The 13871-nt window shown below is 47.0% G+C and overlaps 1 long non-coding RNA gene across 1 annotated transcript in view; it reads left to right on the top strand.

The window, feature by feature from the left end:
- Positions 1-404: 404 nt before the first annotated feature.
- Positions 405-13871, top strand: part of LOC137541607 (uncharacterized) — a 38156-nt gene continuing 24689 nt past the window's right edge. The window contains exons 1-2 of the long non-coding RNA XR_011025229.1: positions 405-455; positions 7873-7955. This is a non-coding gene — a long non-coding RNA (uncharacterized lncRNA). The remainder of the gene's footprint in view (positions 456-7872; positions 7956-13871) is intronic.

Below are 13871 nucleotides of genomic sequence, written 5' to 3'. Positions count from 1 at the left end.
GAAATCCCTCGATCCATGGGCGCCCCCTGGCGGTCACAGCGCTAGCGGTGTGAAGACGGCTGTTCGGGGGCAGATTGCGGGGGTGAGAGGAGGCAGAGAGGAGAGATCGCTGCTGGGGGTGGAGGAGGGCTCTCTGATAGACAGGTGTAATGCTATTTGGGGCCTCCAGGGGGCGGTGATGGGGAGTTATGAGCAGTTTAGTGTGATTGGAGAAGCACAAAGCCTGTCACGTGACCCCGGAGCTGTCGGCACTGGAAGCACAGATGCGGCTCCGTCACCTAGAGGGTCACGTGCAGAGGGGAGGGGCTCTGGCACATCCCCCCGACCCCCGCATGCCTTTTTTTTACATACAACAAAGGTGGCTGCAAGAAGCCACGCCCCAGCCGCGAGAAGCTCCGCCCCCTATCCAGGACACTTTGGAGAGGCAGGCAGCCCTGACAGGAATTTGGGATCAGGTGAGAATGTGCATCCCCCATTGCAGCACCCTCACTGAGCTCCACCCCCTCCCAAGTAACTTCTCCTTCATTCACACACCCACACTGACCCCTCCCCCCACCTGCACCCACAGTACTTTCTCCCCCAAGAACCCCCCCCCCCCCCCCACACACACACACACACAAACACACTGACCCCTCCTTCCACTAATCAACACACACTGATCCCTCACCCCCCCCCCCCCCCAGAACCCACAGTAACTTCTTCCTCATCCACCCCCCCCCCCCACACACACACACACACACACACACACGCACACACACCCCACACCCACACTGGCCTCTCCCTCCACCAGTCACCTACAATGACCCATCACCCACCCACCCCCCTAGAACCAACAGTAACTTCATACCCCCTCCCCCCCCCCCCCCCCCACACACACACACACACACTGACCTCACCCTCCACCCACACTAACCTCTCCATCATCCACACTGACCTCTCCCTCCCCCACCCTAACCTCTCCCACCCCCCACAATCCACTCTAACTTCTCCCTTCCCTGACAATCATACTGACCTCTCCCTTCTCTCACACCCTACACTAACCTCTCCCACCCCCCAGAACCCACACTAACCTCTCCCTTTCCCGACAACCACACTGACCTCTCCCTTCCCCGACAATCACACTGACCTCTCCCTTCTCCGACAACCACACTGACCTCTCCCTTCCCCGACAATCACACTGACCTCTCCCTTCCCCACCCCCTACACTAACCTGTCCCACCCCCCGGAACCCACACTAACCTCTCCCTTTCCCGACAACCACACTGACCTCTCCCTTCCTCGACAATCACACTAACCTCTCCCTTCCCCCACCCCCTACACTAACCTCTCCCACCCCCCAGAACCCACACTAACCTCTCCCTTTCCCGACAACCACACTGACCTCTCCCTTCTCCGACAACCACACTGACCTCTCCCTTCCCCGACAATCACACTGACCTCTCCCTTCCCCCACCCCCTACACTAACCTAACGTGCTGCATTTTGTATACGGGCTAACGTGCTGCATTTTGTATACGGGCTAACGTGCTGCGTTTTGTATACGGGCTAACGTGCTGCGTTTTGTATACGGTCTAACGTGCTGCGTTTTGTATACGGGCTAACGTGCTGCATTTTGTATACGGGCTAACGTGCTGCGTTTTGTATACGGTCTAACGTGCTGCGTTTTGTATACGGTCTAACGTGCTGCATTTTGTATACGGGCTAACGTGCTGCGTTTTGTATACGGGCTAACGTGCTGCATTTTGTATACGGGCTAACGTGCTGCATTTTGTATACGGGCTAACGTGCTGCGTTTTGTATACGGGCTAACGTGCTGCATTTTGTATACGGGCTAACGTGCTGCGTTTTGTATACGGGCTAACGTGCTGCGTTTTGTATACGGGCTAACGTGCTGCGTTTTGTATACGGGCTAACGTGCTGCATTTTGTATACGGGCTAACGTGCTGCATTTTGTATACGGGCTAACGTGCTGCATTTTGTATACGGGCTAACGTGCTGCATTTTGTATACGGGCTAACGTGCTACCTTTTGTATACGGGCTAACGTGCTGCATTTTGTATACGGGTTAACGTGCTGCATTTTGTATACGGGCTAACGTGCTGCGTTTTGTATACGGGCTAACATGCTGCATTTTGTATACGGGCTAACGTGCTGCATTTTGTATACGGGCTAACGTGCTGCGTTTTGTATACGGGCTAACGTGCTGCGTTTTGTATACGGGCTAACGTGCTGCATTTTGTATACGGGCTAACGTGCTGCATTTTGTATACGGGCTAACGTGCTGCGTTTTGTATACGGGCTAACGTGCTGCATTTTGTATACGGGCTAACGTGCTGCATTTTGTATACGGGCTAACGTGCTGCATTTTGTATACGGGCTAACGTGCTGCATTTTGTATACGGGCTACCGTGCTGCATTTTGTATACGGGCTAACGTGCTGCATTTTGTATACGGGCTAAGGTGGGCGTGGCTACCGCAGGAGTGCTCGCGCGGTGTCCCCACGTGTGAACACCAACACACGCCGATCCGGCTCCTAGCAAAGGAGGTGAAAGGAAGCTGCGCTGAGGCCTCAGTAGAAGAAAATCATACACAGTACAGCAGCGGAGACAGCTGAAAACATCCAGTGCACTGCGGACAACGGAAGGGCCCTGTGAGCTGGAGCTCACCAACTACTGTGCGCAAGTATCTTAGGCTGCCAGCCAAACGATAACGCCATGTTGGGGAGGCTCATTTGCTAGTTGTGACCCCCTGTCTGCGTATGCCTTTGCCGGGACTGACTGCAATGCTGACTGTCATGCTATAATTGTAGTGGAATTGGAAGGCCTCATATAGTGCAGCTACTAACCAAACCAGCTATGGGAAGCCAGAAATAGAAGCATTTCACAGTGTGTGTGGTGATCTGGTGGTGGCTGAGGACCAATAGATCGAGGTAGCTGGGCGTTTTCTGCATGAGGCTACGGCTGGGCGACTACACCATGCATAAAACCTGATCTGGTCCCATTTAGAGTTAAGCGCGCATATCCTGGCCAGGTACACTTGTTCTTAAGTTGTGGTTTTTTTTTAACATGTTGTGCGAATTTCATGTAGCCAAGGCTTCAAATTAAACAAGATTTTGTTGTGTATTGAGACAGTAGTCCTTTCTGTTTGATCGTGGACCATAATTGATATTAGGCTACAGGCTCCTTGCAAATGTGAGTTGCACCTATCTTCATTAAAGGGGCGGCTCTCCATATAATCGTTTTAGCCACTTTTTCTAACACTAACACCTAAACACTCAATTACTCAATGACCAAGTTTGTGAGCTTTGCGGTCTTTGGCATGAATAATTTTCATTGAAATGAAACAAATCTGATTGGCGGTGGCTCCACCCTTTTTCTGAATTTGATCCCCAGTCACCCAATGACCAACTGTACCAGGTTTGAGGCTTGCGCCATTAACAGTGCAATAATGGCAGCAATTAAATATTCCCGTTGAAAATCAATAGGTAAATTTTGATTGGCTTTTGTAGGCTCCACCCACTTTTCTGAATATTAATCCCAGTCACCCAGTGACCAACTGTGCAAAGTTTGAGAACCCTGTCATAAACCAGGGCTGTGGAGTCGGTCCAAAAATCCACCGACTCCGACTCCTCAGTTTAGGATTCCACCGACTCCGACTCCTCGACTCCGACTCCTCTAATTTGCATATTACAATCTTGTTGATTGAAAGTATGTAACATGAAATTTGTCTCTTAACTGCCAACGCTTAGGAATTTTAAAAGACAACTGAAGTGAGAAGGATATGGAGACTGCCATATTTATTCCCTTTAGTCATAGACTAAAACTAGTCCTTGGTAAGAGTACTTGTAAAAGGTACAGGCCGGAACAAAGAACATCTATCAGGCCATAGGTAATGTAACTGTGGGTACATGTAAGAGTGAGGTGCAGGTACTCTGCAGGAGAATGAGGGTATTCTTCCTCTATTACACATCTGAACATGGATCAGGCTCTAGGCAATGTGGGTACATGTAACAGTGATGTGCAGACACTCTGCAGGAGAATGAGGGGATTCTTCCTCTATTTCACATCTGAACATGGATCAGGTTCTAGGCAATGTGGGTACATGTAAGAGTGATGCGCAGGTACTCTGCAAGGGAATAAGGAGATTCTTCCTCTATTACACATTCTTCATGCACAATCTGAACCAGGTTTATGGGTGATAGACAACACCTCTGTGTTCAATGTGCACAACATTCTCAGTGGATTCCCTGCAGCTCTGTGGAGAGTGCATATGTAGAGTATAGTACTACTGTGTAACAAAGTAAACCTGAGACAGATGAAATTAAAGTTTTATACATACCTGGGACTTCCTCCGGCCCCCTTCAGGCTAATCAGTCCCTCGCTGTCCTCCTCCGCAACCTGGATCTTCTGCTTGAGCCAGTCTGGCGTAGTGCGCATGCACACACTCCGCCGCCGGGAGCGTACTACACCTGCGCAGCACTGTTGCCCAGGTGCAGAGTGCTCCTGACTGTGGAAGCGACATGTGGCCGGACTGCGCTGACTGGCTGAATTACCAGGACTCATAGCAGAAGATCCAGGTGGTGGAGGTGGAAAGCGAGGGACTGATTAGCCTGAAGGGGGCTGGAAGAAGCCCCAGGTATGTATAACACTTTTCTTTTCATCCTTCTCAGGTACCATTTAATTCATAGTCACCAAACCAAATTTTAACAACATATCAAATTATTTGATTTCATGAGCAAAGAGAGTGCATACATTTGCATAAATCAGCATCAGTGCAGAATTATTTCCATCTCATTGACCATCTCTATTAGTGACATAGCTACACATCAGGCTTTATACTTACAGCATAGATGCTATTTAGTATATATAAGAGATTCCTGTGTACACATCATATATACAGTCACAATCAGATGTGTATATCTGACTTTAAAAATACGGGGACTGCTTTATTGAAGCAGCACAAGTAACTCATTTTGATTGGTTTATTTCATTTTTGTGGACTAAGCACATCTATTACTGTATATATAAATTATTTATGATGACTATTATCTGAGAAATAGAACATTTTATCATATTTTCTATTTTAATTACAGTTTAAATTCATTAGGAGTCGGAGTCGGTGCATTTTTTCCCGACTCCGACTCCAGGCACCCAAAATTGCCCGACTCTACGACTCCGACTCCACAGCCCTGTCATAAACAGTGTAAGAATGGCTGCAGTTTACATTTTCCCAGTGAAATTTGTATTTGTCTCCGCCCACTTTTTGGTTATGGGGATAAAAAGTATCCTATATGTTATTTCAGGTAATATACTATGTGTGTGCCAAATTTCATTCAAATTCCTTCAGCCATTTTTGCGTGATCGAGTAGCAAACATCCGAACTTCCCCTTTTATAATATTAGTAGGATATGCTGCATTTTATAGATGGTCTACATTTTCTGTCTGGGCTAATATGCTCATTTTATGTGTGGCCTAATCTTTCTAAAGAGAGTCTGAAGCGAGAATAAATCTCGCTTCAGACCTCATAGATAGCAGGGGCACGTGCGTCCCTGCTAAAACGCCGCTATCCCGCGGCTTAACGGGGGTCCCTTCACCCCCAAATCCCCTCCGTGCAGCCGGGGAGCGCTTCCGCATTGGGGCAGAGCTAACCGCCGCAGCCCTGCCTCATGCGCGTCTATCAGACGCGTACCTCCTCCTCTCCCCCGCCCCTCTCAGATTTCCTTCACTGAGAGGGGCGGGGGAGAGGCGGCGATGTGCGTCTGATAGACGCGCTGGGAGGCAGGGCTGCAGCCGTTAGCCCTGCCTCCAGGAAGAAAAATCTACAATCAAGTTGGCGACCAAGTTTTGCGGGGGTGGGTTTGGGGGTGAAGGGACCCCCGTTTAGCCGCGGGAAAGCGGTGTTTTAGCAGGGGCATACATGCCCCTGCTAACTATGAGCTCTGAAGCAAGATTTATTCTCGCTTCAGAGTCTCTTTAACTTCTATATGGGCTAATGTGCTTCATTTTCTGTATGGGCTAATGTGCTGCAATTCATATATAGGCTGTTGTTTCTATATGGATTAACCTGCTTATTTTCTATATGGGCTAACATGCAGGGCCGGGCCGAGGCATAGGCTGAAGAGGCTCCAGCCTCAGGGCGCAGTGTAGGAGGGGGCGCACAATTCATTCAGCTGTCATTACTAATTGTGTATGAAGCAGAAATAAATAAGAAAAGGGGCTACATAGCAGTGACTGCAAGCCAGATAACTAGATATTAAGGTGTTGGGGAGGTTGTGGGCCCTGTGGCCCTCTTAGTCTAATAGCAATCAGTGTGTGACGGCTGGGGTGGAAGGGATGGAGGGGCGAACTTTGGTGTCTCAGCCTTGGGTGCTGGAGGACCTTGTCCCGGCTCTGCTAACATGCTTCATTTTATTAATGGGCTGCATTTTGTTTATGGGCTAATGTGCTGCTTTTTATATATGGACTGCATTTTGTATATGGGCTAACGTGCTGCATTTTCCATATGGGCTAAAGTGCTGCATTTTCCATATGGGCTAATGTGCTGCTTTTTATATATGGACTGCATTTTCCATATGGGCTAACGTGCTGCATTTTCCATATGGGCTAAAGTGCTGCATTTTCCATATGGGCTAAAGTGCTGCATTTTCCATATGGGCTAAAGTGCTGCATTTTCCATATGGGCTAAAGTGCTGCATTTTCCATATGGGCTGGTAAAAAGAGTGGCACTCATATAAAGCAGGGATATGGGTGCCAAAGCCTCAAAGGATCCTCACACCTCTGGATCCAATCCGTGTAGTAGAAGTATTGGAGGCTGACACTTCCAAACGTGAAAAAAGCTCTTCAATACTTCTACTCTTCCATATGGGCTAACGTGCTGCATTTTGTATATGGGCTAACGTGCTGCATTTTCCATATGGGCTAAAGTGCTACATTTTCCATATGGGCCAATGTGATACATTTTATATATGGGCTGCATTCGGAGCAGTGATTTTCAGCACTGCTAGATTTGAGCGCAGCCGGCGCCACCATAGACTATTATAGGAATCACATCACACAGCGCTCAGTGAGTAACGTTGGCGCCGTCAGAAGACAGAGCCGAAGTTGCTTAAAACACACAATAAATCGGCCTCCAGCAATCGCTGGAGGCCAAATTATATCATTCCCCCCTATCCATGGCGGCCTGGAGGAGGAATAGTAATTAACACGGCCCGGACTTGTGCAGAAGCAGGATCAGCTATATACCTGCTGTGTCCTGTGCCCAAGTCTACCGGGCTGATTTCACATGTATGCACTACATTTTCTATACTGGCTAATGTGCTGCATTTTATGATATGTGAGATGGGCCACTGTATTGGAGGGGGGGGGGGGGGGTTAGAAGCTGTGCCCCCACAGCTCTGGAACCCCCTGCAGTCACTGGGGCTGCTCTCTGTGGTTACACCTCTGGTATAGATATTGTGGGGACTGCTTGAGTGTCCTGAACGTAACTGCACAACACTTATAAAGCATATACAGTATATTAGAATCTTGCTGCTCAAATAAATTGTTCAAGTAGTCTGAAGTGTGTGTCCAGGTGCCCCCAATGTTCCTGGCATTCCCTTCAGCCATTGCACACTTTAGGTCAGCATTGTCTGACAGTTATCTTCTATTGTTTTTCCTACACCTCCAGCTCTCCCCTTTTCCCCTCCCCTTTCCATACAACAGAACAGGCTACTCAGCAGATAGCCCGCTAGCATGCCTATACAGAGATCATTCCTAAATTACCACCTTGAAGTAATGTTTTTATGTGAATGGAGTCATTCATATTTTAATAATATTAATCAACGTTTATAACAGTATTAATAGATTAAATGTTCTGTTTCCATAACCTCCTTAAGCCCTTGTCGAATAAGTTCTGGATCGGTGGGATCAAGGAGGATTGAGAAGACTCTGAACTCTCCAGAGGCTTCCCACTACTGAGGTAAGTGTTCAATTATCTTTTTTTCGCTTCAGGTACCCTTGAAAGGATGCACGAAGTGACATGATGACATAGACATGTGTATGTACAGCGCCAAGCATACAAATAACTATGCTGTGTTCCTTTTTTTCTTTCCCTGCCTGAAAGAGTTAAACATCAGGCATGCAAGTGACTGGCTTGGGACTGGGTGGGACCACAGCGTAACCCTCACTGATAAGGAATTCCAGCTATAATACAGAAAATGGCTTCTGAGAGCAGAAAATAGATTAAAAAGGGTCAACAGTTCATAGATTGTAGCTCTGGCATACTTCAATAAAGGGCTATTGAGCAGAGACAATGAAACAGTAAAAACTTAAAAAGTAGATTTAAATATTAAATAAAACTGGGATATCTAAAAAAACAACAACACATTTTTAGGAGGAGGATCAGGGCCTAGGGGCCAAGGTCGCAGCAGTTGCCTGTGCAACCGGGCCCCTGAGGGGCCCGCTTGTTCCTACCACAGTGCTGCCGCTGAGGGAGTCATCAGATACTCACTTCGCCACGATCCACGCTCTGCAGCTACAAACTTCTTCCTGTTCTTGTGTTCAATCTCACATTAAGAGTGCTCCCTAGGGGGCGCTCTTGCTTTGAGCTGGAACATAGGACAGGAAGAAGTTTGTAGCTGCAGAGCGTGGATCTTGGCCGAAGTGACTATCCGATGATAGCTGAGCCACTGCTGCTGCATACCCCCTCCGCCTGGCTACCTATATAGAGGCATCTAATTCTGACTATCTATACAGAGCCATCTAATCCTGGCTACCTATAAAGAAGCATCTAATCCTGGCTATACAGAGGCATCTAATCCTGACTACCTAACCAGAGGCATCTAATCCTGACTATCTGCACAGAGGCATCTAATACTGACTATCTATACAGAGGCATCTAATCCTGGCTATACAGATGCATCTAATCCTGACTACCTATACAGAGGCATCTAATCCTGACTATCTATACAGAGGCATTGAATCCTGACTATACAGAGGCATCGAATCCTGACAACTATACAGAGGCATCGAATCCTGACTATCTATACAGAGGCATCTAATCCTGACTATACAGAGGCATCTAATCTTGACTACCTATACACAGCCATCTAATACTGACTACCTATACAGAAGCATCTAATACTGACTATCTATACAGAGGCATCTAATCCTGACTACCTATACAGAGGCATCTAATCCTGACTACCTATACAGAGGCATCTAATCCTGACTACCTATACAGAGGTATCTAATCCTGGCTACCTATACTGCGGCATCTAATCCTGACTACCTGTACAGAGGCATCTAATCCTGGTCACCTATACAGATGCATCTAATCCTGACTACCTATACAGAAGCATCTAATCCTGGCTACCTATACAGAGGCATCTAATCCTGACTATCTATACAGAAGCATCTAATCCTGGCTACCTATACAGAGGCATATAATCCTGACTTCCTATACAGAAGCATCTAATCCTGGCTACCTATACAGAGGCATCTAATCCTGACTATCTATACAGAGGCATCTAATCCTGACTACTTCTACAAAAGCATCTAATCCTGGCTACCTATACATAAGCGTTTCCTTCCGGGTACCACGTAACAATGCCGCCCATGCCCCCTGCATCAGCGTGTAGCTGCATACGGAGGTCCACCAAGTTTGTAGCTGCAGAGAGTGGATCCTGGCCGAAATGACTATCCGATGACAGCTGAGCCTCTGCTGCTGTGTCCCCCCTCCGCATGGCTACCTATATAGAGGCATCTAATACTGACTATCTATACAGAGCCATCTAATCCTGGCTACCTATAAAGAAGCATCTAATCCTGGCTATACAGAGGCATCTAATCCTGACTACCTATACAGAGGCATCTAATCCTGGCTACCTATACAGAGGCATCTAATACTGACTATCTATACAGAGGCATCTAATCCTGACTACCTATACACAGCCATCTAAGGCTCCCTGCACACTGCAAATCCGTTTTCCGATTCCGTTTCCGATTCCGATTCCGATTTTCCTTGAATACATTCAACAGAAAAACGGATCAAAAAACGCAGCATGCAGTTAAGATTAAAAATCGGAATCGGATGTAAAAACAGATTAAAAAGCGGAATCGGAATCTGAAATGCATGCAGTGTGCAAGAGGCCTAATACTGACTATCTATACAGAGGCATCTAATCCTGACTACCTACACAGAGGATTCTAATCTGGACTATCTATACAGAGGCATCGAATCCTGACTATACAGAGGCATTGAATCCTGACTATACAGAGGCATCGAATCCTTACTACCTATACAGAGCCATCTAATCCTGACTATCTATGCAGAGGCATCTAATACTGACTATACAGAGGCATCTAATCCTGACTATACAGAGGCATCTAATCCTGACTACCTATACAGAGCCATCTAATACTGACTACCCAGGGGTCGAGTCCTGCGTGAACGCGGGTGAACGGCGTCCACCCACTTTTTCTTCAAAGTGAACGCTGTTCACCCTGCGTTTTTAAGTGTCGGGCCGGCGGCGAAAGTGGGCGGAGACTTCCTGCGTTCCAGTCGCATGGGACGCTCCGCTCTGTGTGCGGCTAGGTCTGGTCTTCTAGCCGCACACAGAGCGGAGCGTCCCATGCGACTGGAACGAGGTAAGTCTCCACCCACTTTCGCCGCCGGGCCGACACTTAAAAACGCCGGAGGGGAGAGGCAGGAAGGGGAGCACAAAGGTGAGGGATGGGGGGGGGGGGAGATGTCCGCCTATCCCCGCTGTCCCTACAGCTCGCCTTCCCTGCTCTGCTCCCTCCGGGTGGGGGCACACCTGGCTACCTGGGCACATATACCCCTGGCTACATATTCTGGGGACATATACACCTGCCTACATATACTGGGGACATATACACCTGCCTACATATACTGGGGACATATACACCTGCCTACATATACTGGGGACATACCCCTGCCTACATATACTGGGGATATATACACCTGCCTACATATACTGGGGACATATACACCTGCCTACATATACTGGGGACATATACACCTGCCTACATATACTGGGGACATATACACCTGCCTACATATACTGGGGACATATACACCTGCCTACATATACTGGGGACATACCCCTGCCTACATATACTGGGGACATATACCCCTGCCTACATATACTGGGGACATATACACCTGCCTACATATACTGGGGACATATACACCTGCCTACATATACTGGGGACATATACACCTGCCTACATATACTAGGCATATATACCCCTGCCTACATATACTGGGGACATATACACCTGCCTACATATACTGGGGACATATACCCCTGCCTACATATACTGGGGACATATACCCCTGCCTACATATACTGGGGACATATACCCCTGCCTACATATACTGGGGACATATCCCACTGGCTACATATACTGGGCACATATACCCCTGGCTACATATACTAGGCAACTATACCTCTGGCTACATATACTGGGGACTACTATACTCATGGCTACTTATACTGGGGACACCTAAAGACCTGGCTACCTGGGGGTACCTATTTTGGGGGAACTGCTGTCAGATTATATGCATTTTTGTGGAATCGCTGTTATGTATTTTGGGGAACAGCTGCCAGATTATGTGTATGTTAGGGGAACTGCTGCTGCCAGATTACGTGTATTTTGGGGAACTGCTGCCAGATTGTGTATGTTTGGGGGACCACTACTGCCAGATTATGTCTTTTGGGTGTTACGTGTATTTTGGGTGATCCGCTGTCAGGTTTCGCGTATTTTGGGGAACTGCTTCCAAATTATGTGTATGTTGGGGGAACTGCTGCTGCCACATTGTCTATTTTGGGGGAACCACTTCCATATTATCTGTATTTTGGAGGAACTTCTACCAGATTATGTGTCTTTTTGGTGAAATGCTGTCAGATTACATCAATTTTTGGGGAATACACTACGGCAGAGCTCAAACTTCCTTGGCAGACCTTTTACATCACTGCTAAGGTCATGTATATATGGCCCCACCCATGACCACGCCCACGGTGTGCTTGACCACGCCCATTTTTTGGCGCGCGGCGCAGAGGTTCTCCAGGTGAGTCCACTCACTTCTTTTCCCAGGACTAGACCCCTGTGACTACCTATACAGAAGCATCTAATCCTGGCTACCTATACAGAGGCATCTAATCCTGACTATCTATACAGAAGCATCTAATCCTGGCTACCTATACAGAGGCATCTAATCCTGACTACCTATACAGAAGCATCTAATCCTGGCTACCTATACAGAGGCATCTAATCCTGATTACTTCTACAGAGGCATCTAATCCTGACTATCTATACAGAGGCATCTAATCCGGACTATCTATACAGAGGCATCTAATCCTGATTACTTCTACAGAGGCATCTAATCCTGACTACTACAGAGGCATCTAATCCTGGCTACCTATACAGAAGCGTTTCCTTCCGGGTACTACGTAGCAACGCCGCCCATGCCCACTGCATCAGCGTGTAGCTGCATACGGAGGTCCACCGTGTGTCATCCACCCAGCACTCTGAAGCCCTGTGTTATGGACTTAGCAGCATCTTGAGACCAGATAGGAAGCGGTTGTCCAATGGATGGAATAGAAACTTCTGCTTTACAACAGTAGCTTCGTTTGTCTCTGGGCGGCAATGTCTTGTGCTTACACATGCTGCATCGTTTGCTTTTGTACACGCTTCATGGCGCCATATTCCATACTCAAGAGTGCTAACTGATTCAATAACTACGATTGAGTTGTGATCTGGACACTCTGCTGGAATAGTGTGGACACTGCCAGAATTATTGCGTTGGCAATTGTTTGAGGAATGAGAGCATCAGCTTAAGGTGCCAAGCATTATTGCTTTTTCATCATGAATTGTGCTTGATGCTATTAACATGCAAATAAATATCTGGGGATTGCGACCAGAGATACCTGCTCTTTGAAATGTTGCTCATAGCTAGTAGGTGTAGTCCAGCGGACCATTTCTGGCAGGTAGTTGTAGGTGGTGTGTGAATGGCATTACAACGTTGGCCGGCCATACTGTTTTTAATATTTTGACAGATCTGTCAGATATTTTACAAGATGTTTGTCTGAGTATGCACTTTAACTTTTTCTAATGCACTAATAAAGTGACCACACAGTGGGTTTGTTGGACATACACGCTCATTAGTGTTTTATTTTTTGGGCAACATTTAAGAAGAAAATAAGCGCAGTGGGCAGCATTTCAGCAGAAAATAAACGCAGTGGGCCACATTTCAGCAGAAAATAAACGCAGTGGGCCACATTTCAGCAGAAAATAAACGCAGTGGGCAACATTTCAGCAGGAAATAACACAGTGGGCAACATTTCAGCAGAAAATAAACGCAGTGGGCAACATTTCAGCATAAAATAATGCAGTGGGCCACATTTCAGCAGAAAATAACACAATGTGGGCAACATTTCAGCAGAAAATAAACGTAGTGGGCAACATTTCAGCAGAAAATAAACGCAGTGGGCCACATTTCAGCAGAAAATAAACGCAGTGGGCCACTTTTCACCAGAAAATAAATGCAATGATGGCAGCATTTCACCAGAAAATAAACGCAGTGAGGGCAGCTTTTCACCAGAAAATAAACACAGTGAGTGCAGCTTTTCACCTGAAAATAAACGCAATGATGGCAGCATTTCATCAGAAAATAAACACAATGAGGACAGCTTTTCACCAGAAAATAAACACAGTGAGTGCAGCTTTTCACCAGAAAATAAACGCAATGATGGCAGCATTTCACCAGAAAATAAACGCAATGAGGGCAGCTTTTCACCAGAAAATAAACACAGTGAGTGCCGCTTTTCACCAGAAAATAAACGCAATAATGGTAGCTTTTCACCAGAAA

This window comes from Hyperolius riggenbachi, chromosome 12 (genome assembly GCF_040937935.1).
Source record: "Hyperolius riggenbachi isolate aHypRig1 chromosome 12, aHypRig1.pri, whole genome shotgun sequence".
Classification (NCBI taxonomy): domain Eukaryota; kingdom Metazoa; phylum Chordata; class Amphibia; order Anura; family Hyperoliidae; genus Hyperolius; species Hyperolius riggenbachi.
This window is presented reverse-complemented; position numbering and strand designations above follow the sequence as displayed.